A 27,789-nucleotide genomic window follows, 5' to 3' on the forward strand; every position below is an offset into this window, starting at 1 on the left:
AGGAGAAGGGAAGTTTCCAGGCTTATTCCCAGAAATAAACCTAGAGTCTAAGGAAAAGAAGAGTCAATAGAAAGGATCTTATGGGCATGAATCCTCATTTTGCAGAGAACAGGCAGATGTCCTGCTATGAGAAATGGTTGAGACAGAACACCAAACTTTAATGGCAATGGATTGGCATGTGACTCCCCCCATGGGTCTGTGGTTAGTTGACCTGCAGTTGCTAAGCTCTTTCCCACAAGTGACTGGAGGGAAAGTTTAGTCAGGTGAAAGAGAAACACTGTACTTCCAGTTCCCACTTAATTAGATGTGGGGATTGAGAAAGCAAAATGACCTTGAGACAGCATCACTGCACTTTGCCGGACAAGCAGAAACACCATGGTACAATGGAGAACTTCTCATGTGCCATGATAGTGAGAGCCAAATTCTTTGGGCACACTGTGAGGAACACTGCCTGTGGAGAATAATTTTTAAGTAGCTTCAGCAAATAGTGGTAAAAACAAAACAAAACAAAAAAACCATAACAGCTATAATAGTAGCAGCAGAAGAGATTGTTAAATAAAAAGCACCAGGAGAAAAATTAGAAGAGCAATCCCCTGAATTATATGGGTTTTGCTAGGGATATTTACATAACCAAGTCCTGACTGGTCAGTTTGTAAAATAGCCCCTGGAAATAGTGGAGACAGTGGGATTGGAATTGGAATGTTGTAGTTTCTAAGCAAACAAATTCTTCCACTTGGAAAATGGACCATCTTAGGGGGTGGTCCTTAGTTTATTCGAAACAGATGTGTGATGAAAGGTTGGTATTAGCAAAGTACTGTCCTTCAGTCTGGTTTTATGTGGTTCCCTGAGACACACGAATATGCTCTACTTATTGAAAAACACTTAGAAAGATAAGGATTTTAAGATTGTCTGTATGCAGTTGCTTCCTGTGACCCCAACCTCTCCAGAGGACTGTCCTCTGGGAGAGTATAATCACTGGGAAGAAGCACGCATCCCCAAAATGATAACAAAGGACTACTCAACTATATGCTTTATGAAGGCAGAGATTTAATCTACTTAGTATACCATAGTATTTTAGTTTCAAGCACAGTGGCTCATGCAGGCTTACTGCAGTAAGTATTTATTTAAAGGAATAAAAATATGAACCTAATTGAAAATGGACGAGTTAACTTCTATTCCCCACATTTTAACAGATCTAGTGTTCAGAGGAACATTCTCAAGACATACATCTAAAAATGATTAATATAATATTTTAAAAACATTTTTTAAATGCATTGCTGGGTTTGATTTTTAAAAAAGGTAAAATTATTTTTACCTTTTTTTAAAATCTATGGGCAAAAAAAATCTAAGGCCAAAATCTATGAGAACAAGCCAATTCAAAAAGGTAAGCAAATACTGGCACAGGCCTCTACACACACTGATGAAGTTGTGCCCTGTATGCGAGCATCCAATCACAATGAAAAGTGAGGCAATATTTGGGCCGCAGTCAGCTCCTCAAGGCTCGTATCATGGTACAGGCCTGAGTCAACCCCTTTACCCTTTTCTAATTCATCCACCCTTACAGGGTGCCAGCAGAAGCACTGAGCTGGCTTTTGCCTGGCATCATCTGCATATCTCGAAGTTTTAAGTCTTTGTCTTTAACAGACCATATTATTAGAAGACAGTTGGATCTGTAAAGCAATAACATTGGTGAGTATGTTAGAAAAAAAGTCTTTTCTACAGACAGACTATGCATTAATTCTGAGAAGAGGAGGAAAAGAGAACACATCTCTCTAAGAATTGCTAACACAGGCGCACTGTCACCCAGATCCAGAGTTAGAATATGTATAGTCCTTGTGGCTTGAGAAACTCCCACACAAAAGTTTAGCACCTGGCAGAAGCAAATGTAAATCATTTACATTTGCTTTGAACCAAATTCTCAAAGAATTCTCACAGTTAAAATTACAAGGAACATAAATTAACAATTAAAAATTTTAAAATACATGTATAAGCAAGCCATTATAAGCAAAAATCAGTAAAATTAACAGTATACAGTTTCAAATCCTCAAAGATTGCAGTTACAGGAATTATCAGACAGAATATAAAAGTATGTTTAATATGTCTGAAATATTTTTAATTTGAAATAATAAGTAAGCAATAGTAATCATAAATAATAGTAAATAACATACATATTAAAACTGATCACTTGGCCTTCTTCACATAACCCTTTGAGAATTGGGAAATCAGGGTAAAAATACTAAAAATGGAAGTAAAAAATAAGGTGGTAGAAGTTAATCCAATTATAATACAAACTATAATCAATGTAAATGGATCACATGTCTAGTTTAAAGGCAAAGATTGACAGATTACAGTTTCAAAATTCCAGTTGTATGCTGTTTAGGTACAACACACCTAAAATCTAAGGACAAAGAACAACTCCAGCAGGATTGAAAGAGAAAAGTCAAACAAATGCTAATTAAAAGACAACTGGTGTAGCTAGATTAATAGTAGATAAATTAGATTTTTTTCTCCTCTTTAATCCCCACCCCCCACTTCCACCACTGACCTGCAGATGTTGTGTTTCCCCTTAAGAGCTGGATCTCTGAAGGCGGGGCATCTCCTCCAAAGGGAGGAGAGGGGCAGCACACCTCTCTTGTCCGTGGCCCCACCTGGGATGCAAACCCAGAACCTTCTGCGTGTAAAACAGACATGCTAACCACTACACTAGGGAGCCACCCTAGATAAAATGGATTTTAAGGTATAAAGCAATACTAGGGATATGGTGGATCAATAATATTGAAAAAAAATTTTAATTCTGCAGGAAGGTATTCATCTTATACCATAACTTCAAAATATATAAAACTAATGTGAACAAAATTCCTGGTGAAATTAATAAACTACTAAGATTAAGCATCTCTATCAGTATTTAACAGAACAGTCAGAAGGAATATATAAGAATTTAAAAATACAATTAACAATCTTGATATAATGAACATATGTAGAAAACTGCACTCAGCAGCCACAGAATATGCATTCTTCTCAAGCATAAAAGAACTATTTATGAAAATTACATACTAGGCTGTAAAATAAGTCTCAACTTTCAAATTTCAAATTCAAGTCTCAACTTTCACACTACTGTTATCATATCCCATGTTATTTGACTTCATAGCAATTAGGTAACACATGAATAACAACTAAATAACATTTTAAACTCCTTATATCTGAGGAGAGTACTTCCTAATAATTCATGGGGAAGTGAGGAAACATAAGAGAAATTATGAAATGTCTCAAATAATTATGACATGATTAGAACAGTAGCAGAATTCAGTTAAAATGGTGCTTTAAAAGAATTCATAGCCTTAAATGTATGTATTGAAAAGAAGGAAGACTGAAAATTAATAAGCATCCAAAATCCACGATTAATTTTAAAGAGAATATTCCCTAAGAGAATAAGAAATATAAAAGAGGAAAAGAAAGATCTAAAAAATTCAAAAGAGAGGATCATAGCAGTCAAAATTTGGTTCAATGAAAATATTTGTAAAATTAATCATTTCTGGCAAGACCGATCTAGAAAAAGGTCAGATGGACCCAGTGAACAATAGTAGGAATAATAAAAAGGAAGCAGATGAAGCTTTAATTCAGTTAAAAATAGTTCTTTTAATTCAAAATCTAGGTGTGTTTTAGAGTATTCGATATTAAGACTTATTACAAAGCTACAGGATATTGCTAGAGGATAGACAAATAGACTACCGAAACACAATAGAATGTCCCAAAACAGACCCACACATATATGGTCACTTGACTTATGCGAAAAGTACCACTGTAGAGAAATAGAGAAAAGATGGTCATGTCAATAAATGATACTGAATCCACTGGATAGTCATATAGGGGAAAAAAATGAATCTTGAGCCATACTTCTTTTTATACTTATAAAACAGCAGTAGCTGAATATTAAACCTGTGTAAATGGTAAAACAATAAAGCTTCTCTCTATAAGATAATATAAAAGAATGTCTTCATGATCTTAGAATAGGCAACAATATCTTAAAATTACCATACACACACAGACACACACACAGACACACACACACACACACACACACACACACACACACACACAACACTAACCATAGGAAACAGTAATCAATTGTACTTCATTAATATTAAAAATGTTTGTTCATTAGACAATCTTTTTAGGAAGAGAGTGAAAGGCAAGCTGCAAGCTGGAAGTAAATGTTTGGAATTCATATATCTGACAAAGTATCCTTAACAAATACATATGTATATAAAAATACCTACAAATCAATTTTTAAAAACCTGAAAACTCAATGGAAAATGTCCAAAAGACATGGAAACTTCATAAAAACAAGATACTCAAAAATTCAGCAAATATATAAAAAGATGTTCAACATCATTAGTCACCAGTGGAATGTAAATTAAAATCACAGTGGTATACCACTACATACTCACCAGAATGGCTAAAATTAAAAAGAATGATGGTAAATGTTAGGATGGTGAGAGTACAAATTGCTAAAACCAATTTGGAAAACTATTTGGCAGTTTATACTAAAGCCAATTATATGTCTCTTATGTTTCCAATATTCTACTCCAAAGAATATATTCTGAAAAAGCGGGTATATAAATGCACCAAGGTAGGTATTCAAATGTACATAGCAGTATTTTTGTAATAGCCCAAATAACAGAATATCCACAAACAATACAATTGTGTTATATTCATAAAATCAGTTGTAGTACAACAATGAAAATAAGTGAAATATAGCTACAGGCAAACATGAATTTACCTCAAAAATATAATGCTGAATGAAAAAAAGCCAGACACAAAAGAATATGTACAGTTCAATTTATATAAAGAATATGTACAGTTCCATTTATATAAAGTTGAAAAACAGGCAATCAATGAAGATGGTTGATTTTGCTGTGGAGTAATGATTGACAGGGGTTTCTAGGGTACTGACTGAATTATTCCCTCATGTAGGTAGTGATTACACAGGTGTGGTAACGTTACAAAAATTCATTGAGTGGTAAACTTATGATTTATGTACTTTACGAATGTTATATTTCAATTTAAAACATCTAATTAAAAAGACAAATGCTGAGAAAAAATAGGTATCTATATGGTCTCAAAGTAGTGGTGTGTCTCTTTTTATCTTAAATCTTCATAGCAGAAAGAATGAAGCAGCTCTTCACTCTGAATACATTGCCAATTGTCTTAAAAATATTCAAATCAGTTCTAAATAGCAATAGATATTGCCTTTAACATTTGGTTTAGTAACATTGATTTGTCTCCTTAACTCCACCCCGTTAATTATTGCTAAATAAGTAATTACCAGTTTTTATTTTCATTTCTGAAAAAAATTTTAAAAAGGAGCACAGTTATCAAAATTAAATATGTTTTTGTCCCTCAAAATTATAAATACTTTTAGGTTTCTTTTTTGAATAAATATATTTACTATTTCTCAACAGTAGTTTTTCTTTGTATTCAGGAAGAATACGATTACTGACTTTAAAATAAATATGTGATGGAAATGTATTTCTATCATTCCCAAATGTATTTCTATCATTCCAATGTATTCTTTATTTTTGACTAATATAACAATGTGAGTTGGATATTATTGTTTTTGTGAATAATCAAGAAATTCAGACAATAGCATAATTATGTTTGTATACATGAGCACATTTGAAGAAATATATCTCTATCACATATAAGTTCTAAAGTGAGAAGTTTTTTTTGTTTTTCTTTTTTTTAAGCTATGGGATGCATAGCTAGGTAGGCAAAGGAAGGCTTGTTCTGCTATATTCTGTTATCCATTTAAAAAAAAACCCAAAACCCAAAACAAAAACAAAAAAGGATAGAAGACAAAACAACATAGAATATAATAAGCTAAGAAAAGTAAACAGGTTCTTTCTTTCTAGTTTGGTGGCATGGTCCCTTTGTTGGATCACAGAACAATTTTAGTAAAGCAAATTCCCAGAGGAAAGGATGAAAAACAAGGCCCAGGAAACAATGTAATAAAAGCAACTGAAAACCACTTCTAAATAAGTATTTAACCAATCTTTTGGAATACAATAGGGTTCATTCTAAGCAGTTGAAATTTTCTACTACAATAATACTTACAATATATGCCTCCTTTAAAGTTCTTTAAGCTACACTCAAAGAGCCAGTTCTTTAAGCTACTACACTCAAAGGATTGAAAGCTTAGTTCTCAGCCATTCTTACCGGCTTAGTGCTATATTGTAAGTACTTCTGTAAAAGAAATGTTTGTTTTTGGACTCCCATCAATTCAGATGGAAAAGATGGTGATAATCAATAGAGAGAAAGCAATAAAGCACCATTCACAAGTGTAGTGATAGTACAGGTTCACCACACACTCAGGTGACAATGACTATGCGTGACATTCTGCTGTATTATTACTTACTTAAATTTCAACTGTTTCTTGTTATTTTCTGCAGTCTTAAGATATTGCCTATCTTTAAAACAAAGAAATCGAATGTTTAAAAATTTCTCTCTCACTTTCAGTCACAAGTCTTTTTATTTGTTTTCAAATCAAATCCCTTCCTCTCATCCTCAGACTCCAGTATTTGAAGTGTAACCATTGTCTTTGAGCACCTCATTAATATTTATACAACTTTTTTTTAATTGGTTCCTCACCTTTCACTAACTTTTTACTATTCATATATCCAACCTACAGATCTAGACATTTTACTTCCTACTGCACAAATTGTCATTCGCTTTGATGTTATCTCAAGTCCAATTAAATTGTTTAGCTCTGTTACTAGTGGTCTGTGAGTTGACAAGGCACTGCACTTGATCCGTATCCTTTGATGTCAATAAGCCATCAAGTTTGTTGCCCAATTGGTAAACATTTGAAGGAAGAGATACGAACATGGAAAGTCATTTTGTCATTATTTCTATTTCATTTCCTTTATAATCTTACAGAAAAGTCTATAATCCTGTATTTATTATGAGACTATAACCATGTAAACTACTTTGAAGTTATGACTTCAAAAAGGTTTTCAACATCATGAGGTCTAACAGGGCAGAGGAGACTTACTTTATTATAAATCTTATTTAATCGGCAAAGAACTTTGATAATTTACAAAGTTTCTAAACAAAATTATCTAAACATCTGGAAGCTATTAAAGTAATGAGGAAGTTATGCCACAGTTACATTTAAGAAGATATTTTTATTATAAATTCCTTATAAAGTAAGCCTGTGAAGCACAAAACTAAATCACCATTATCATTTTACTCAAATTTTCATATTAATTGGGCCTCAACATTTAAAAATATTGTGATTTAAATATAAGATTACTCTTTTGGAGAACAACGACTTAGTGCTTACCTTATGATTGATATATAAATGCTGATTTTAATAACAGCGTAAGATAGTATTTGTATATAGTTTGATATATATTAAACATATTAAAATATTATAGACATAGAGGTCAGACAGAGTTAGCTTTAAAGTTCAGCTCTGCCACTCACTAGCTGTATCAACTTAGGCCAGATACATCAACTCAAAGAAAAGAGATAGCCTTCCAACAGAAGAAGGTTAGGTGAGATAATACCTAAAGAACTTAGCACAGTGCATAGCATTGAGTATACGCTTAATAAACGTTTCTTTCTTTCTTCTCTTCCATTTTGCTTCCTCCTCCCTTTCTTCACAGCTGTCAGCATGTTACCCTGGGTTTCCACTTCAGGGTCTATGGGGATGGTGAATAAAAGTTTTTAAAAACTTCCCATTTATTTTCTATTCTTCCATTGTTACCAACTGTTTAAAACACTAGAAATCCTCAAGAGGACTATGTGCTTAGGGACAGGTGTGTAGAGGAGCAGCTGTGAGTATATTTCCTTTGGCAGTAGGTCATGGGTAAAAAAAGAAAGCTCTTGCCTATTAAGCCCTATTCTGAGCCATTCAGTACATTAGATTTTACAATATTAGCTCATTTTTATCCTCATACTAGTCAGATCTGCCTGACTCCAAAGCTCATGTTCTTTTTGCTCAGAAATGTTGTTGCCTACACTTACAGATGTGCCTGAGAGACAAATGATTTTGTATCATGTTTGTAAGAAAATGTGTGTTGAGTTTTAAACCCTTGACTTACAAATGGATGCAGAGGAGCAGGATAGATCTGGGTGAGGGGGATGTAGGGAATGTTTAAACACAAAAACTGAAAAGGAAGGACCCAAGGCATATAAATAAATGAATAACAGTGTTGCCTGAGAAACTGTTCACTGATTCCCTGAACTGTAGAAGACTTGAAAACAATAGCTAAGAAAAAGAGCAAAACCTGAGCCCAGGATGTACCAAAGTACAAGGCAAACTGGATCAGTTTAAGCTGAGCTGTCAATGGAGGATGCATTAAAAAGAGGTTGACAGTTTATCAAAGAACAGTGTGGGATGGATGAAACCAGGTGACTCATGATTTAAACCCTCAGAATACAGTGGTGCCTCCCCAGATTGGGGACAGCTCCTTAAAGACCATCAGTCAACCTGGATAATTGGGCTAAAAGGAAGACACTCGCCTACTTACAGTCAGATCCCAACCAGATCAATTTTCTTTAAGGAATGTTTCTGCTCTTGTAAGCCATGCCTAGCAGTCAGCCATACTTTATTATACACTAGTTTTATGAACAATGATTGATAGGAAGCAGAAGAAACAGATTTTATAACTCAGTGTATGTAGTTTTCTCTTGGGTATAGTATACCTTTATAATGATTCCTGCTAATTAAAAAATGTTTTGATTAGTTATATCTCAATAAAGCTGGGGAAAATTTTTTTAGGGTAGGTAGCAAAGTTAAACTAAAATGTTCTTACACTTATCTAAAAAGTGAGTTGCTAAATCATCTAAATAGTGATGATTAAAATATGGATTCTGATCTAGGTTTAAGCTTTTGTTCTTTCTCTTACAAACTGTGTGACTTTAAGCAAATTATTTAATCTTGTAAACTTCAGTTTCATCATATGTAAGTATGGACATTATTGATAGTATCTATTTCAATTGGAACTTGACAAACCAAGATATTAATATCTTCTAGAACATTTCAATCAGACCGAGTCATCTCGTCTTCACTTTTACATTTGTCCCCTATTAGAGCCACAGGCAGTGGCTTATTGACTACCTTCACAGTATTTCCATGCATATTTTCTTTAATCACCTCCACAACTCCTGCCTTGGACTAACTGCATTGGATAACTGCAATGACTTCCTAACTCCTTTCAATGTGCTGCTCTTACCTGTGCCCCTTTCAGGCTTTTTTCAACATTAAATCCAGTACAAGTCTTTTCAAATAAAAGTCAGATGATGACAATTATCTGCTCAACAATCGTTTGCCCATAGTTTTCCAGGTCACTTGGAAAAAAAAAAAAACCAAAGTTCTTGTGGTGTTCTCCAAGGACTCACAAGATTTGGCCCACCCACACTTTTCTGTCCTCATCCCTTTGCTCCCCCATCTCTTACTCCACTGTAGCCTCACTGGTCCTCACTGGTTCTTTCTAGAACACACATTCAAATTGTCTCAGGTAGATCTTTCACACCCGCTGAACCCTCTGCCTAGAATGTTCTTCCTTCAGATATATACAAGACTTTCTCCTTCTCTTCCTTTCGACAGATCTTCTCTCCAATATGACACAATCTTTCTCCTTCCCTACCTCTTTCCCCTAGCCATCTCTCCTTCCCTTCTCTGCTTTATTATTTTTTTTCTTGGCTCTTATCATCGTATAACATCTTATATATTTTACTTGCTTATCTTTATTTTTTAGCCGTCCCCACTAGAATATGAGTACTAATTCACAGAGCAGCAATTCTTATTTGTTTTATATCTAGCCTATAACATAGTGCTTAGCATAAAGCAGTCATTACATAAGTAGATTAGATAGATGACAGACTGACAGACAGATAGATATTGAACCTACAAATAAATGATTGGGAAGCCATGGTGTGGCTCAACCATATATCTATGCTCCCACAGGACACACCTCTGGATGGCATTGCTTCTAGATGAAAATTCATTCCGATGTTTAATACTGGCCAACAGGAAAACATATTCCAAGCTATTGTGGTGAAGATTGTCCAAGGTCCTCTTTAGTAGGGAAGGAAAGAGAGGCTTCTATAAGTCCCTAGTCAAGTCAGAAGATAGGGAGGAAATGCAGGGTGCCAATTCCTCCACTCCCATACACACACACACAGCAGTGTCACTATTGGTGGATAAGGGTCATATGTTGGGAGAAAGGAGGACCCTGATTTGGAGTAACCAAATATTATTCCAATATTAATGTCCTCCTTAAATTCATATATCGAAGCCCTAACCCAGTGTGCTGGTATTTAGAGATAGGACCTTTCAGAGGTAATTAGGATTAGATGAGGTTATGAGGATGGGATTCTGGTCTGAAAAGATTAACACCCTCATAGAAGGCACACAAGAGCTCGCTCCCTCCCTCCGCACCCCTACAGAGGAAAGGCCAGATGAGGACACAGCAAGAAGGCAGCCATCTCCAAGCCAGGAAGAGAGCTCTCACCGGGAACTGACCCTATCAGATTTGATCTGATACTTCCAGCCTCCAGAACTGTCAGAAAATAAATTCTGTTGTTTAAACCCCCCAAGCTATGATATTTTGTTATAATAGGCCAAAAAGACTAAAACGTTCTGAGTACTTTACTCACATTCAAAGTAGAGCCTGAGCAAAATAACAAAGGAAAGAAAGCCAATAAAAGCATGCTATCTTGACGGGACCTTCCAAAGAATCTCAGAATTGCCTGGTAAGGAAAGGAAGAGGGGAGCATTTTACACATTAGCTCCTGTCCCACACCAGCCAAAGGCTGTTCCCTTATACTTCCAGTAGACACTTCTTTGCATGCTAGGTAGGCTCTGGTAGGCATCCCATCTTATGCTCTCTGGGAAGCCTGGAGTTAAAAAATGAGAGTTAACAATGCAGCTGAGGCAAGATTTTATGAGGTGATAACTGCGTGAAGCTATTTGCTACAGTGATGGAATAAAAAATGAGCAGACGGACATGAGGCAGGGAACAAAAGATGTTCAGTACAGGCAATTTCTGGAGATTCTAGTCAAGCCTGTGAGTTCTAGCTCCTCTTAAGTTCCAGTCACAGCCGTCACCTGAAGATCCTCCCTCTGTTCCAACCCTTGGATGGCTTGAGTTTAATTTTATTAAGAGACCGGATAGGTTTTCTCACAATACACTTTCTATCATACTATCCACAAGTGACACAGTTTTGGAAATACTGATGTGATTGGTAATTTTACGTGCCAACTTGACTGGACCACAGGATGTCCAGATATTTGGTTAAATGTTATTTCTTGGTTTCTCCCATGGGGGTGTTTCTCAATGAGATTAGCATTTGAAACTGAAGATCGAATAAAGCAGAGTGCCCTCCCCAATGCAGGTGGGCATCACATAGTTCCATTGAGGGCCTAAGTAGAATTAAAGGCAAAAGAAAGATGAATTTCCTTTTCTTGCCTGACATTTGAGCTGGGACATTGATCTTCCCCTGCTCTCAGACTGGGGCTTCTTTCATCATCACACCTGGTCCTCAGGTCTGTGAATACAGACCAAGACTACACCAGCAGCTCTCTGGGGTCTCCAGCTTGCTGACTGCAGATCATGGTTCTCCTTGGCCTCCACAGTTGCATGAGCCAATTCCTTATTTAAAAATCTCATAGACATCATATGTATATCTCTCCATCTTATTGGTTCTGTTTTTCCGGAGAATCCTGACTAATACACAAGGTCAGTTATTTAGAAAACAGAAAACAAAAATAGGAGCTGAGTACAGAGAGTTTTATGGGAAGCAATTCAACCTCCAGACATTATAAGGTTAAGAACTGTGACAAATCTGGAGGCAGTAGATCTTTGTTTTTCATCTTTTAGTATGCGGTCATTCATATTTCTTCTCTACCAATTGCTGAGAAGAGCTAGGTCTGCTCCATCCAGATATAAAACCCATATAACACTTTATTGTCCTTCCAACTCTTTGTATGTAAATATTTTAAATTTTTACTATTTAATGTTATGTTTATTTTAATATTTTATTATATTCCCATTATCCTTCATGGTCATCTACAATTTTATTTTCTTTCATAGGTGGTCATTTCATTGTTGAAAGATTGACAAGTTATGGTCTACTGCCTGTTTTTGTATGGCCTGCAAGCTAAGAATGGTTTTTATATTTTAAATGGCTTTTAACAAATCAAAAGAATAATATTTTGTGACACTTGAAAATTATATGAAATTCAGATTTCAGTGTCCATAAATAAAACTTTATTGGAATACAGCCACATCCATTCATTTATGTATTATCTATGGCTGCTTTTGCAATATGATGTAGAGTTAAGTATCTGCAACACAGACCATATGGCCCCGAAAAGCCTAAAATATTCCAAATACCATATGGCCCTGCAAAGCCTACAATATTTACAATCTGGTTGTTTACAGAAAACGTTTATTGACCTGTGTCCTAGATGGCGGATGGATGCTTGCTTAGTCTCCTTTGTGTACTACCCAGCCTCTCTAATGAAGATAATAATTCATATGTGTCACTAGCATTGGTTTTTTGACTAGGCCACTCAAAATCTATTAGATAGGAAAAGGTTTTACTAAATTGTTTTATATCTTTCACAAATCTAGTACATAGGATGTATGTAATAAATGTTTATTTGATAAATTAGTAAGTGAATGATGCTGATGAATCTGATAGCACGTAGTCTCCTGCTTCATAGCTGCACAAAGCTTGATCACACATACTTCATATCTATATCTCATATTACGAACTCTCTCCTAACAGATCTACAGAATGTTAAAGTGTGTTCAGGGGAAAGCACACTGTTACTAGAGATAGTGTCATAAGATGACAGAACTAGAAGGGAAACATTTCCTACAGTTGCCAACTTTAAGCAGAACTTTATTTGAATCATTCCCAAAAGATAAGTTTGCTCATTATAATTGTCTGGAGACATTTTACAACTTCTTGTGGTTAGATATTTCAGAATGTCACAACCAAATTCTTAAAAAGTACTTCCTGTTCTTTAGTTTAATTATTTCGGCAGAAATATAAGCATATTTTTAATGCCATTCATTCAATAACTTTAGAAACAGCACTTACCTTAAAGTGTTTCCTTTCTTCTTGTCATGTTATTTGTTTGAGGATAGTGCTTATTATATTTTTATGTTTTTAAAAGTAACTACCACCACTACCATACCTAGTATTCACTGTGATAGGGATTAATAAATTGTGATAGTAAGAATATTGGACTTGAAGTCTAAAATTAAGGTGTGAGGCCTAGTGCCTATAATACAGTGGATGCTTGGTGAATGTTCTCTTTGGTCTCTTTCTTTGTGAAGCTGAATCACTTACTTTCTCTTAGCCTCAGTTTCCTTATCTATGAAATGTGAGAAGAAAATGCTTTCTAGGTGGATGTTTTTGAAAACACTCACTAATCCTATGAAGCATTATATAATTGCAAATTATTATGGAAAAATGAGAATTCAAAATAAAAGAAAATCTTCTGCAAGTGACAGTATAAATTAAAAGGTCAGAGAATTGACATTTGCTATTGTCCTCTCCCCACCACCAGGAGATTTTGGAGTGAGAGAGTTTACCTAATAAATGCAGACCTCTGGGTCTATACTGTAGTTCAATCTCTTCATTCAGGTCAATGGCACTTCAGTGGTAACTCCCAATGAATTCCAAATGAGGGTCCTGACTTGTGTTGAAATTTGCATTGGAGCTTTTTCAGAACAGGCAAACAAGGAGTTTATTTTTTGTGTGTCCTTCATTAGAGGTAATAATGGATTGTCAATCAAATATTGCAAATTACTTTGCCCAATGGTATAATAGATTTTTCTAAACAGGTGTTTTTTGTTTGTTTGTTTGTTTGTTTTAATCAGAGGTTAAGAGAGCAGCATAGTTCTGGCTATTTTGTACTAGAATGAGAAGACTGAGGGAGAAAGTTTCCTCTAAATAGGCATTATTTATTTCAAACCTCAGAAAAAAATAGTATTTGGTTTAAACTTTTATAAATACATTTTAGTGTTTACTTTTCATAAAAGAAATATAGTTTTGCATTAGAAGGAAATTTAAGACTTTGTTTTGTTTCTATTTATCTTTGGTTTGAAGGCAGTGTTTTGGCTGGTTAGTGAGATGTTTGTCCCAAATACTCAATTTGTGGTTTTAATATGAAAGCAGCCACAGACAATAAGTAAATGAATGGGCATGGATGTAATTCCAAAAAAAAAAAAAAAAACACCAAAAAATTATATTTACAAAACAAATAACCAGCCTATAAGCTCTAGTTTCTGATTCTTGTTTTACAGTCATAAGTAAAGACCACCAGAAACAGCTTATTTTTACCCAGAATGGTAAGCAGTACACTGGAGTCCCGGCCCAGGGTTATATGAAATCTCCAGAACTCTGTCATAATTTCATCCACAGGAAACTTGATAGTCTTGCCATCCCACAGGACTTCACACTGGTCCACTATGGTAGTGACATTATGATGATTGGACAACTGAGAAGAATTCACAAGTATTCTTTATGTTCCTTAAGGCATGTGCCAGAGGGTGGGAGATAACTCCCTACAACCTTTAGAGCCTGCCAACTTGGTAAAGTGCCTAGAAGTCCAATAATTCAAGACATGTCAAGTTATCTGAGAGAAAGATTAAGTTTCGGCAACTTGCATTCCCTGTCACTAAGAAACCATCCCTAATGCATACTATATAAGTCTCAGAAAAATTACCTAACTAACCTTGAGGACAGTGAGTCATATATTGTATGTTGGTACTTAGCACCATTTCCATTTCCTTTAATACTCTCCCTTTCATTGCAGGAGCTGGATGAATGAGAACTACATTTTCCATAGTCTCTTGCCAGGATTCCAAATACAGGTTAGATTCTGCTAATGAGATGTATATGTGCATGAATTAGAGGGCAGAAGAGAAGTAGAAGTCATTTCTCTTTCTCCAGAAGCAGTAGTGGACATGTGAATTGAAGACGTGACTTTCTGCAGCAACTTCCACATTCCTGTGCCAGCCTTTCACCCCAGGGCTGCTGGGCAACCATGATTATTGATTTCAGTTTCTTGCTTCTCCCTGACCTCTGCATGATAGCAAGAAGTTTCAGATTCAGTTTTTAGTGAATTTGAAAGCTGATGGCAACTCCTTTGACTCTCACTCCTTAAGTCCTTTCAAAAGTTTATAAGTACCTACTTCTTCCATTAAATGCCTTTAGCTTTAAAAATTTAAATTGGTTTCCATTTTCTTGATTGAGTCTTAACTGCATACAGGAAGAAGAACTAATTCATTTTTGCATTTTCTATAACATTCAACAAATATTTGTTGATGGAATGCAGCAGGATGACTGACTAGATCTTTTGTATAGCATAGTCTAATCATTTTGTCATGAAGCCTTTTATAGCATTGTTATATTTCTTATAAATGGGGCAGATCATTATTGTCTATGTCTAAACCTCAAACAAACTAGTCTTCCTAAGGGATTAGTACAGAGTATTATCACTCACTGCCATCTGTCTGACTGATACAAAGAAATAAACAAGATATTAGTTGAGATAAATAGTCCTTGCCATTTTAACACTGTACACAATTTGATCCTATGTTTTGGGGCCACTCAGGAATAGCCTCAAGAGATAGATAATAGTAAAATGTTGTAAAAGAATTAGAGACTTATGTGTTTTGAATATTTGTCTTTTTTTTTATTAACAGCTTATTGAGATATAATTCACATACCATACAGTTCACCTATTTAGAGTGTACAATTCAATGGTTTTCAGTATATTTACAGATTTGTGCAACTGTCACCCACAATCTAATTTTAGAACATTTTCATCTTTCCAAAAAGGAACCCTGTAACCATTAGCAGTCAAATTCACCCTCATGATCTGCCCCCCAATCCCAGGTGCCCAGCTGTAGGCAAACACTTGGATAAGGGTCTCTAACCAAATATATGGTTTGCAAACAGTCCCATTTTATGGGTCGTATTTTCACTTTCTTAGTAGTGTCATTTGAAGCACAAAAATTTTAAATTTTGATGCAGTCAATTTTTTTATTTTTTTTCTTTTGTTACTTATGCTTTTGGTGTCCTATTTAAGAAATACTTGCCTAACCCAAGGCACAAAGATTGACTCCTATGTTTTCTTCTCTCCTATGAGCTTTATAATTGTCCTTATTCTAAATATAATTTATTTAATAATATATTTCTATAATTTAATCTTCATAATAGCTGGGCTTAATCACTAGCTCTTAAAATTCCTAAAGCTTAACAATTGACTTTCACAGTGTATATGAGCCAGCTCTAGGATACCACTGATATTAAGAGTGTCAGTGCTGGGTAGGCCTAGAAGAAAGACAAGCTAAAATTCTGCTGTTGGGATTGATAGGGAGGAGAAAGAAGCTGCTGGTCACTTACTCATATGGCAGGGGTGTCCAGGGGAATCTAAGTCTGCTCTGAAAACTGGTCTTCCTAAAGACAACTAGAAAACTAATCTAAAGCTAATCTCATGAGGAATCTCAAGTTAGTTCCAGAAACTGCAGATAAGACACATCAGTAAGAAGGGGATTCCTTTGGACTAACTCAGAAGACAAGTCAAGTGGTAGCAGCATTAAGTGGTCCTATATTCTGTAAAACTCCTCAAGAGACTGGGACACAGGGAAATAGATTCTAGCCTCAGAGAAAGAGCACTGGTAGGAAATAGCAGTGATAGTGGACCCAAGTCATTCAATGGTACTCAGAGCTAGGTTCCCACACTCTGTGCTAGATAACTCACCAGTCTTTGCAGAGTATGAAAGCCAAGTCAAATGACACTAACTACTCTGGACGACACTCAAATGGATTGGTAAGAAATATTAAAACTTGGAGGAGACACTGCCAAGGATACCAGATTTCTGAACTGGCAGGAATGAAGGATTAAAGGATATCTGGTTCTGATAGAATATCATTTGAGATATTGTGAATGACTTCCCCTCACAACACCTTTTTTCTGATCTCTCGCTGCCAAAAAATAATTAGAAATGCTGGATAAACTATGTTAAAATATTTGTAAAGGATTTATGGATCAGGCAAGAATGTAAGTAATCTGTGGAAAAAACAAAAAAGAAAAGGAAAAGACTCCTGAGAAGTATGGATGAAAAAAAGATTTCTATAGAAAGTACCTTACAGGGTGATCTGATCATAAATTCCTAACTGGGTAGGGTCATGGTGGGTAGTCACGACCCAGGCATATAACTTCTTTAACAAAAGGTTTATTTTCACCTTAAGCAAGCCCTGTCCTTCATTTTTGTACATTAACACACCTTTGAAATGATCCCTTTCAGACCCCTCCTTCTAAAACATAACTACCGTTTAGAAAGCAAATAATCTTAACTATTCTGTGTAATCCAATCCCTGCCTCGCTTTCTCCCACCTTCACGCAATCTTCCTTACTTTCCCTTCTTAATTTCAAATGCATAGAAGTTGCTGCAAAACTTATTCTCAGGAGCATTTGAGATCTTGCCACCTAGCATATGTCGTCAGTTTGGCTCAAATAAACTCTTGTAAAATTTTTCTCCAGGTTTAGACGTTTCTTATGTTGGAGAAGGTAAGTAATCTGTGAAGCTGGTTTTCACCCTAAGGGTCAACCTAAGGGACTTTAAGTTTATATGAAAATTACATGTTGTGCAGAGCCAAGTATTTATAATAATTCACTACACATATCTGAGAGTCTAATGAACAACACACTCAGTATAAGTGTGAGCAAGAAATAAATCTACCTTAAAGATCTACCTTACAGTAGATGATGTTACAAATTTACCATTGCCCTGAGACAATGGGGAAAAAAATGCCCCGAGGTTTCATAACCTCAAGCAAGTGCTTATGTGAGCTTGAAGCCAAATTCAAGCTACCTATGTGTAGTGTTGCCAGATTTAGCAAATGCAAATAGAGAATGCCCGGTTAAGTTTGAATAATTTTTTAGTATATGTCCTAAATATTGCATTAATTTTTTTTACCTGAAATTTATATTTAATTGGATGTCCTGTATTTTATTTGGCAACCTTACCTATGAAATATAAAATATCAAATAGGGAATTTAATTTAAATTCTTCCATGTTAATAGTGCCCCCTGGTGACACAGGGAAAAAAACAAACAAACAAAAAAACATGTCCTTTTTGGAGGAATGTAACTTCAAACCAGGCTTCAAAGAATTTCCAACACAAGCTCACAATTAAGAATTCACAAAATACATAAGAAATAAAGGAAATGTAAGTAGAAATAGAGAAAAAAAGCCAGAAAGAATCGTCAAATCCACAAAGACTTTAGCTATTAGGATTATCAGATATGGAATATAAAATAACATGGTTAATATGCTTAAAGAAATAGAAAAAACTTGAAAACATGAGCAATAGACTAGAAGAAAAGACAAATAGATCTGAAAAAGAACCAAATACAGGCCCATGAATGAATAAAAAATATAATACCTGAAATTCAAAACTCAGTGGCTGGGGTGAACAGCATATTAGACAAAGCTGAAGGAAGGATTAGTGAACTGGAAGAACATTTGAAGAATTTATCCAAAATGAATGTCAGAGAGATGAAGAGATGGAGAATATAGAAGTTGTTAGGAATTGAGGACGAAGTCAGAATTTCTGACATAATTCAATCAGAGTTCTAGAAGGCAATAATAATAGGCAAAAGAGAAATTATAATAATTTCTAGAATAAGAAAAAGAGAAACAATGGTGAAATATTTTCCTAAGTTGTTGAGAGATTCTCAGATTCAGGAAGCCCAACGTTTCCTAGCAGGTAAGTAAATAAAGTCATGCCCAGACTCATAAAAGTAAAACTAGAATGCTCCAAAGTCAATGAGATGATTTTTAATTTTATTTTTCAATGAGATCATTCTTAAACATTGTCAGAGAAGAGAGATTATTAGGCAACAATAGCATATAATAGCTTTAGGTTAAAACCTTCTGAGATCCTTATGCTATCTGGGAAGAGGGTAAAGATATTAACTTTAAATTTTTGTAAGCTCGTTAACTAGGACAACCCCTTAAAAAATCAACATAGAGAATATCACTTCCATATCACTAGAGAGGAAAAAAATGGAAGTGAGAGGTTGCAGGGGGTCTCAATCAATCCAAAGTAAGGCAAGTAAATTGGAGAAGGTTAACAACAGAGCAGCCCAGTCATTGTGGAGAATACATCAGAGACCAGCTCCTTCCAGACAGTGACATGAAACTGCTACTAAATTTCTTGTTTCTGATTAGCTCAAGATCTTGAGGTCAAATACTTGGAGATACAGCCTTGGAAATTATGGAAGTCAAATCCCCGCAAAGAAAACAAGGCAAAGACAAGATATGGAAACAACCTAAATGCCCATCAACACACAACTGGATAAAGAAATTATGGTTCTCACACACACACACACACACACACACACACACACACACACACACACACTGGAATATTACTCAGCCATTAAAAAAATGAAATCCTACCATTTGCAATGACGTGGATGGACCTAGAGGTTATTATGCTGACTGAAATAAGTCAGACAGAGAGATAAATACCATACAATTTCACTTATATGTGGAATCTAAGGAACAAAAAGAACAAACTAATCAAAACAAACTCACAAATATAGTAGATGATTTGGTGATGGACAGAGGGGAGGGGCGTTGGGGGGCTGGGAGAATGGAGTAAAGGGTTAAAGAAGTACAAATTAGTAGTTGATAGATGGTCATGGGGATGGGGAGCACGGCATAGGGAATGCAGTTAGCATTAATATGATGACTAGGTGAGGGGAGGGAGGGAGCAATTGGGGATATTTTATGAACATTACAGATGTCTAACCAATGTATTGTATACCAGAAACTAATTAAAATAAATTAATTAATTTTAAAAAAAGATAACAAGGCAAAGATTGATTTTTACAAAAAGTGAGCCACTCATAGGCTTTGGTAAGAAAATTGCAAGATCATAGATTCAAAAATATTTTTAAAAATTATCCAGGAATTTCCTAGATTTTCCATTTCACTTATATAGTATAAATGAGATGAAGCCTTGATTTGTAGTCATGGATCAGTCAACTCATCATTTATTTCAGGGAAAAAATCAAGCCTATCCTAAATACTAAGCAGAATAGTAGGCTTTCTTAATGTGCTAACTATCCAATGAGAGAATTCCCTATGATGGAAGGTAGACTCTTTTAAATACCCAACACAGGTGAAAATAAAGCACAAGGGAATTTCAGAGTAAATAATATACCCATTTGGTTAGGAAAACTACATAAAGGGGACATGTGAGATGAGCATTAAAGAACGCACCAAGATCAGGAAAGACGTTGATATCAAGGGAAAATACAACTACCATGGCTTCCAGTGCTTTGATGAAACTCAGATATGTGGCCTTCTGGCTCAGCATCTGTGATTTCATATTGTTGGAGCAATCATTGTACCCTCGGAGGTAGCAGCTTTCTATAATTTTGGTATGGCTGAATCAGGGAAGAAGGCACACACAGATTTCCACAGAAATTACAAGTTCATGAAAGATTCTGAGGAGATGGGGAAGGCTAGTATCTTTTAGTGTGCCAACTGATTTCGGAATGCAAAGAATTTCTTCGAGTTGACATCCATGAAATTTTGTCACTGACCTGTGTTCCTGAACTATGAAGCATGAATATTTGGGCTAAGGAATAGTCTCTTTTGATAAATAAGCAATTAACAAATACTGTGGAAAAAAAGAAAAGAATAGAAAGGACTGGAACTTTTTTCTACAGGTAATGAAGAAGACATTTTAGGTGAAGTAAACATCATACACTAGAATATAGTTGTTGGAATTCTTCAAGATGTTAAGGGAAGAGCAAATTATTAGTTTACTCGATGTATTTGAAAGATGTTAGGGAATAACAACAAACCCCTTCCCCCCGAAAAATAAAGTGTGTAGAGATGAACTTTGGGGGCCTTGAGTGTATAGCTGAAGAACTCATACTTAATTTGGTAGGCAATCTGGCCATCAGAGTCCCTGCTCTTAAGCACTCTACTATGCTGCCCATGGACAATGATGTTTATTTATAAGGCCCAGTGAGTTTTTGGTAATATATTGGATACTTGATACATATTTGACCATTAGATTTAAACATTGCTGATAATTTAAGAAGTACGACCATATACAAAGAAGAAGTACAAGGTGAATAACTAATCTATTGTAGTGAGGGCCTCGTGGGAGGTGATGCTTTTTATATTGTACTTTTTTTTCCCTGTAGATCAATCTAATATTCTGCTAAAAAAAAAAAAAAACCATAAAATCGAACAAGTTTCTCTTAACTTAGTAAATTTATTTTTGATGTATGTGTCAAGAGAAAGAAAGGGGAAAAAATCCAAGGGTATTTGTAAGTATATCTGACTGGAAAGCCAAACATAACCAAAAGGATTAAGATTTAGGGACTGCTTAAGTAATGATGGTATAATACAACAAAACATAACAATATAGTGTAAATTATGCTATCTATAAAAATACCTATTTGAAATAGCTATTTAAAAAATATTAAAAGTGATAAACTATAACATTGTTTATATAGAGATCATGTCTATAAAATGTAGTATGTTTCTATAAAGTAACAAGATTCAAAGAGTCAGAGGATCTTGGGGAATAGATATCTTGTGGTAAAGGGATTTTTTGCATTTTGTTGATTATAATTATTTTGGCTTTCTTTCAATACATATATAGCAAGATCAATAGATAATGAAAGATATTCCTTGAATTGAAACTACACCATATTTAGACAAAGAGCTACTAGGTAGTGAATATATTCAAACTGATCATTATCTGTAAGGAAATACTTTACTGTGTATGGGAGAATGGACTAAAATCTCCTTCAGTTCTGATTTTATTTCTTAAGCTTTTTCTATTTTTTTTTCCCATTCTTACATTGTCTGATTCTAACATTATTCAAAATAAAACCTCATAATATAGTAATTATCAATTATATTCTGATTGGCATGCAAATAAGGTTAGCCTTGCCAGTGAAGTCTTGCGTGATATTGTTTGAAATATCAATTACACAACTAAAAACAAGGAATACTTAAGCCAAATACATAATACTATGACTAAATTTGAAAAGACATGAAATCTACTAATCCAGATATTAATACCCTATTAATATAATCTATGTTATTGCCTTGAAAAAAAATTATGCATTTAAAATGGACAATGAGATGTTTAAAGATAACCAGCATCAACATTTTCTAGCACATTAAGAGGACAATAAAACCAACAAATAATAATATACAGCCCTGATGACCCAGAAAATGGAATCTGACATAGTTCTTAACACTTTCCTTTTAGTATTCAGAAAATCTTACTAGAGAGTAAAAACAAAATAGCATCAACAAATCACTAATGCAGAATGGTCTATTGGAAAGTATTCTGATGATTTACATGATGTATATGATACAAAAAATAACGAAGAAAAATACAGTTTCGAGCTTAGAAATCCTGCAAGATAAACTATCAAATAAGAAACTAATCCCCAGCACTAATCAAATTCAGAAAGCCTAATTAGAGCTGTTAAGCCTAATCTTCCAAGTTGGCATTTGCCCAAAATGAGTCAGGAGCACTACTTTAGTGTATAAAAACAGAGATTATCCCAAAACAATATAAGAACATCATTATCTTCTGAGTAATGATATAAACTAGCATATACCTCATAATAAGTTAATGTTCTTTTTTTATTTGAAGAAAAAAAATCATGTTGTTGATGAAGATGTTTTTATAGTGATTATTTCTTATTCTTACCCAGAATGGAAGAAATGTAGTAAGTATGTAATGATTCAGGCAGCTGATGAAATGCACAAGAAAAAAGATTCATATTGTTATCACAAAGATGGGAAAAGTGTTCCATTCACAGTTGTCTAATTTTCTACCACCCCAGACTCTCCCTGGGTGATGTCTTCCAAACCCAGAGTTTCTATGACCACTTATACATCTATAAACTTCCCTCAGTGTCTTCTCCCAGCAAATGGCTTCACCACCTATTTTCATCAAGAAAACTGACATCTTTATAAAATAGCTCCCTTAACCAAGATGCCACCCAAATACTTATCAGGATCCACCTATTCTAAACTGCTTCCTTCCTATCTCTCCTACGATCGATGCCTTCATCTTGTTCTGACATTTTACCCCCAATATTACTCAATTGGTTTTTCTCTTTTCCTGTATCTCTCTTTACTAGTTCCTTTCCACGGGCATTTCAATGGAATCCAGTTGAATGCTGCTCCTGCCCCTCAATATCTAGCAAAACTGGCTCGAATTCTGATGGCATGTGAAAGTCTAGCCCTCTCCTTAAGATTTCTACAAATTCTTAAAGTACTTACAATCAATAATCTGCCCCCCGCCCCAACTACCACCACTAGTCCTTGTGTGCTGCGTTCTGGTTTCCACAACAAAATCACTCACACTTAAGGTTGGTGAATTTGATTATAGACTTTACCGAAGATGTCTGAGAGATCAGGGGAAGGGTCCACCACACAGCACACACTTTCTGGATCTTTCTCACTCAACTCTTCTCCCACTTCATCGTCTCACTTCTCATCCTACTCATTCTGGATTGCTCTGGGAACATCCAAGTCACCCCACTTCTAATGTCTTGGTGCCAGTCAACCCATTTTCTCTTTTTCCACATTATTAATTGCTAAATTTCATCAATTATTATCTTGCAATCTCTTAAATCTATCACTTTTATTTTATTTCTAGGCCAACACCCTCGTTCAGATTTCTGCCCCTCACACTTGGATTCCTGCAGCACCACAGTGAACAAACTAGACTTGGGGGATTGACTCTCTGCCCTTTCCATCAAATTCTGCACAGACCTGAAAGATATCTTTCTAAAGCCATCCTTAACCATGACAGTTTCAAGGTCAGAGTTCTTTAACAAATCCCAATTCTTATGTAATAAAGTCCCAATTGCTTAGCCTGGCATTTAAGACCTTCTATAATCTGGTCCCAACCTAATTTTGCAGCCTTATCTTCCAGTCCTCTGCCACGTGAACCAGTCAAACTGGTAGACCCACTTTCTTTTGCATCTACTTGTACAATCCTGCCTCCCCAAGCCTGGAATGTGTTACCCCCATGCTTCAGCTCTCTTAATCCACTCATTTTCAGATCTGGTCTAAAGTATTACTTACTCTTACAAGCCTTCCTTGGCTCTCTAAGTCCACAGAAATCTTTACCTTTTGGACACACTATCTCATTTTTCTTGATCCATATTAGGGTAACAATAACGTCTGTTTGCCAGGGACTGAGGGGGCTTCTGGGGTCATGGGACTTTCAGTGCTAAGACTGAGTGGTCCTGGGAAAACTAGTATAATTGGTCACCTTATCTATAATATATGTGGTGGGAGTTCTAGGGCAGGAAAGGAAAGCAGTACTTTTTGTGAATGCCTACTGTGAAAATTCAGATGGCAGTGTTGGCCACAAAAACTCCAGGAAGGGTAAAGAAAGGTGAGTGAGGACACTTGCTGAACCTAAGGATAAGCCTGAGGCTGAGACCTTCAAATGAACACATTGCTAAAGGGAACCTATTTCTATAGTTCCTTCATTTTCCTATATTTTATTTTCAAGGAATTAAGAAGAACAAGGGGGAATAAAAAATATATTCTAAGTAATGGAATTTTAATAAGGAGCTAAGTGGGTAGGAAAAGTATAAATCTTAGAACAGAGAGGAAAATCTAGATAGGTAAACAACCTTTCTCTTTTATTGTTATTTTGGAAACAGTCAGAATCAGCTATTCACTACTATGAGAATTAAATGAAACACACAAGTTAAGGTCAAACTTTCTGGAGGTTTTCTGATGCCAAGTTGAAAGCCAAAGATTAGGTAAAACGGCAGCAGATGAACCAGTCAGAGAATTGAGTTAGAGGTTTGGAATATCCTGAGTCACCCTGGGTCACCAAGGGTCCCACCTGGCTTTCTACTGATATCTGACCATGTTCTGTGGAACTGCATGACTTCATCTTCTTTAACCATTTACAACTGTCGTTTACTGAGAGGACCAAAGAACCTCTGATAAAGTTAAATTGTATATCGAGACCCACAACATGGAGGCAACCCCAGTGGCCCAGACAAAGTCACGGATCTAACCTAAGTCAGCCTGCACTTCTGGGAAAAGCCTCACTGTCAAGGAAATATAATATCAATGACAATCCTCCAAACAGTTTTGGATAGTATACCTTTCCCTAGCCTGATAAGGACCTTTTAGCTAACTATGCCAGTTCCATGTTGCCTCTTCAAACGTTCTATAAAATTTACTCTTGCCCCATAATCCTTGGGAAGCATCTCCACTGCTTCTAAGGTGCTATGCTCCCCCAATCCATGGATTGCTTTCCCTTGAATAAAAGACATCAAACTCTTTTCTAAATTGTTTTAACTTTGTAATTTGACACCTCCTAGAACAAGTATTAAAATAGCATCAACTCACCTGTTTGGTAGAAATGCATGGGGACAGAACCATATCACTCTAGAGAAATGAGGGACTTCAGAAAACTTGACAAGGAGAAAGGAGGCTGGCAGGATGAATGAGCCAATTTAGCAACAGGCCCTGAAGGTCAGAGAGGGGTCATGGAACTGAAGTAGTATGGTAGCTCGAACCTGAACACTTCTGATAAAAACAAGAAAACAGGCCCCAAATGGAGTTGCTTATGCTAAGCCCTACCTCAGCAAACCAAGATTTAATTACAGTTTTGGCTATTCCAGACAAGGGATCTTAAACCAGTCAATCAGGAATCACCTAATCAACACTAGTTAGGTAATCTGTCTGATAGGCTCCTACTGTCTCCTAAGGAAAAGAGACCTTGCCATAACAAATTTGCTTTTTTGCTTGGTATAACTTCCTAGTTCCTGCTTTCTTCTGCCTATAAAAATCATTTAGTACAGCTCCTTGGAATTCCTTTCTGCTAGATTGGATGCTGACCAATTCATGAATCATTTAATAAAGTTGATAAGATCTTTAAAATTTACTCAGTTGAACTCTGTTTTATAAAACTTTCAATCCAGGTACCTTGGCAGTGTACACTATCCTCATGGGAGAAACAGTGCTGTTGTGTGTAAAGGCACGTGCTAGCTCAACGAATTCTAGCACTCTCAGAGGTCCAAATAATCTGTGACATTACCCACCCCGCCCTATCCCTTAAGCAGAGCGTAATTTACAGGAGAGGACTTGGTCTTCTAATTTGCAAGAGACTATCACCCTGAAGTCTGAGAGGATCTACCTCAGCCAGCTGAACCGACATTAAGATTACCCATTATATTGTTTCTTATTCTGAAACTTATTTGGGTATGTTGCTTACTTTCTATTGACGAATCTAAGTATTTAAACATATCTGATGCTCAAGAGTTTTATTCATTCATACAACAACATTGAGCAACCTCTATGCATTTGGGAGTATAAAGATGTTAACAGTCTCTTCTTTCAGATGGTGACTAGGAAATATATGGTGAATAGGGTTGCTTGATAAGGTTAGTTACACAGATAAGTTATGGAAATTTGTTATCTTTACAAAGGGAAATTTATGTCCTGCTTTTAGGCCAAAAAGGGGAGGGCAGAAAGTTCTCCCAGTCTGTTTCTTAATTGCCTTCAACTCAAAATAATCCTTATGCAGAAGTAGCATGTTTTGGGGTGGCATAGTCTGATCCCTTTTGATGTTAACATGGATTTCTTTTTGCAGCTTTTAGTTTATTACTTATTGCAGTTATGTTTCTTTCTCTGCATTAGATGATCAACTCTTTAAGAAAAAGTCCTGTTTTATTCAACTGGTCAACCTCAGGAGGGAGCTTAGGCATTCGATAAATATTAGGGGAACCTATTACACCCTTGTAATCAGTCTGTAATTGCTATGTGTGTGCACAGCAAATAAACTTGCTAGAATTTTTAAAATGTGAGAGTAGCAAGCTTTATGACTTGTGTATGATCTATTATAGTTGTGCTGAGGTCTTTGCTTCCATCCCCATGTAGGATGCATTCAAGATAAGCCAAGTGTTATTATTCGAAAAACAGGCTAACTTGTTGAGAAATACCTAGTTTTCTTAATGCATGGTTTCTTAGCACTTATAAGAAAAATTCAGTAGAATTCTGTTCCAAGGTCAAAGTTGTTTTGTTTGTTTTTATAATTAAATTTCCTTTTATTCCATTTTACTCACACCAGTGTTTTAATCTTCAATAACCAGTAGCCGGTTCTGTTTAATCTGTAGGCATAAAACCATTGCTAAAAATTTGAGACTGCCACAATTTGGCTTAAAAATTAAAAAGCAAAATAAATAAAATATCTGACTATACAGGTGGCCAAAGTGTCGTTTCTGTACAACTCGCTCTTTCCAAATATTTTGTAATCAGAACTCTGTGTTTTGAATGCTCTCTGCAAAACTAAACACAAGGATCCACAGGAGACCCTAAGCCAGGAAAAGCTTTCAGCCGGGTCCCAATCTCACCCCTTCAAAGCGTGGTACGGGAAAGGCGGGGCCACGGGAAATAACAGAGGCAGCTAAGGCCGCAGGGGCCGCCCCGCTGCAGGGTGAAGGCGGGGACTGAGCACCTAGCGGCTCCCGCTCTCCGCCGCGCGCGGGTCGCCACTCCCCACCGTCTCCCCCCCCCGCGCGCAGCCCGAATCCGGGTTCGGCCGCCGCATCTGGGCAGCTCCGTCTGCCCGTTCCGAGAGCCCGCCCGGCCTGGGCATGCACCTTCTGCGGGGACAGCGGCTCTGGGGGCTCAGCGCCTCCGCAGGCCTGGTCTC

General features: G+C 36.0%; 1 protein-coding gene across 3 annotated transcripts in view; it reads left to right on the forward strand.

Annotated features, from left to right (window-relative positions):
• The window catches only part of AKAP7 (A-kinase anchoring protein 7), a 134,815-nt gene that overhangs the window by 3,907 nt on the left and 103,119 nt on the right, over window positions 1–27,789 (forward strand). The gene's annotated exons all lie outside the window — the stretch shown is intronic.

This window comes from Pteropus alecto, unplaced genomic scaffold, assembly GCF_000325575.1.
Source record: "Pteropus alecto unplaced genomic scaffold, ASM32557v1 scaffold79, whole genome shotgun sequence".
Lineage (NCBI taxonomy): Eukaryota > Metazoa > Chordata > Mammalia > Chiroptera > Pteropodidae > Pteropus > Pteropus alecto.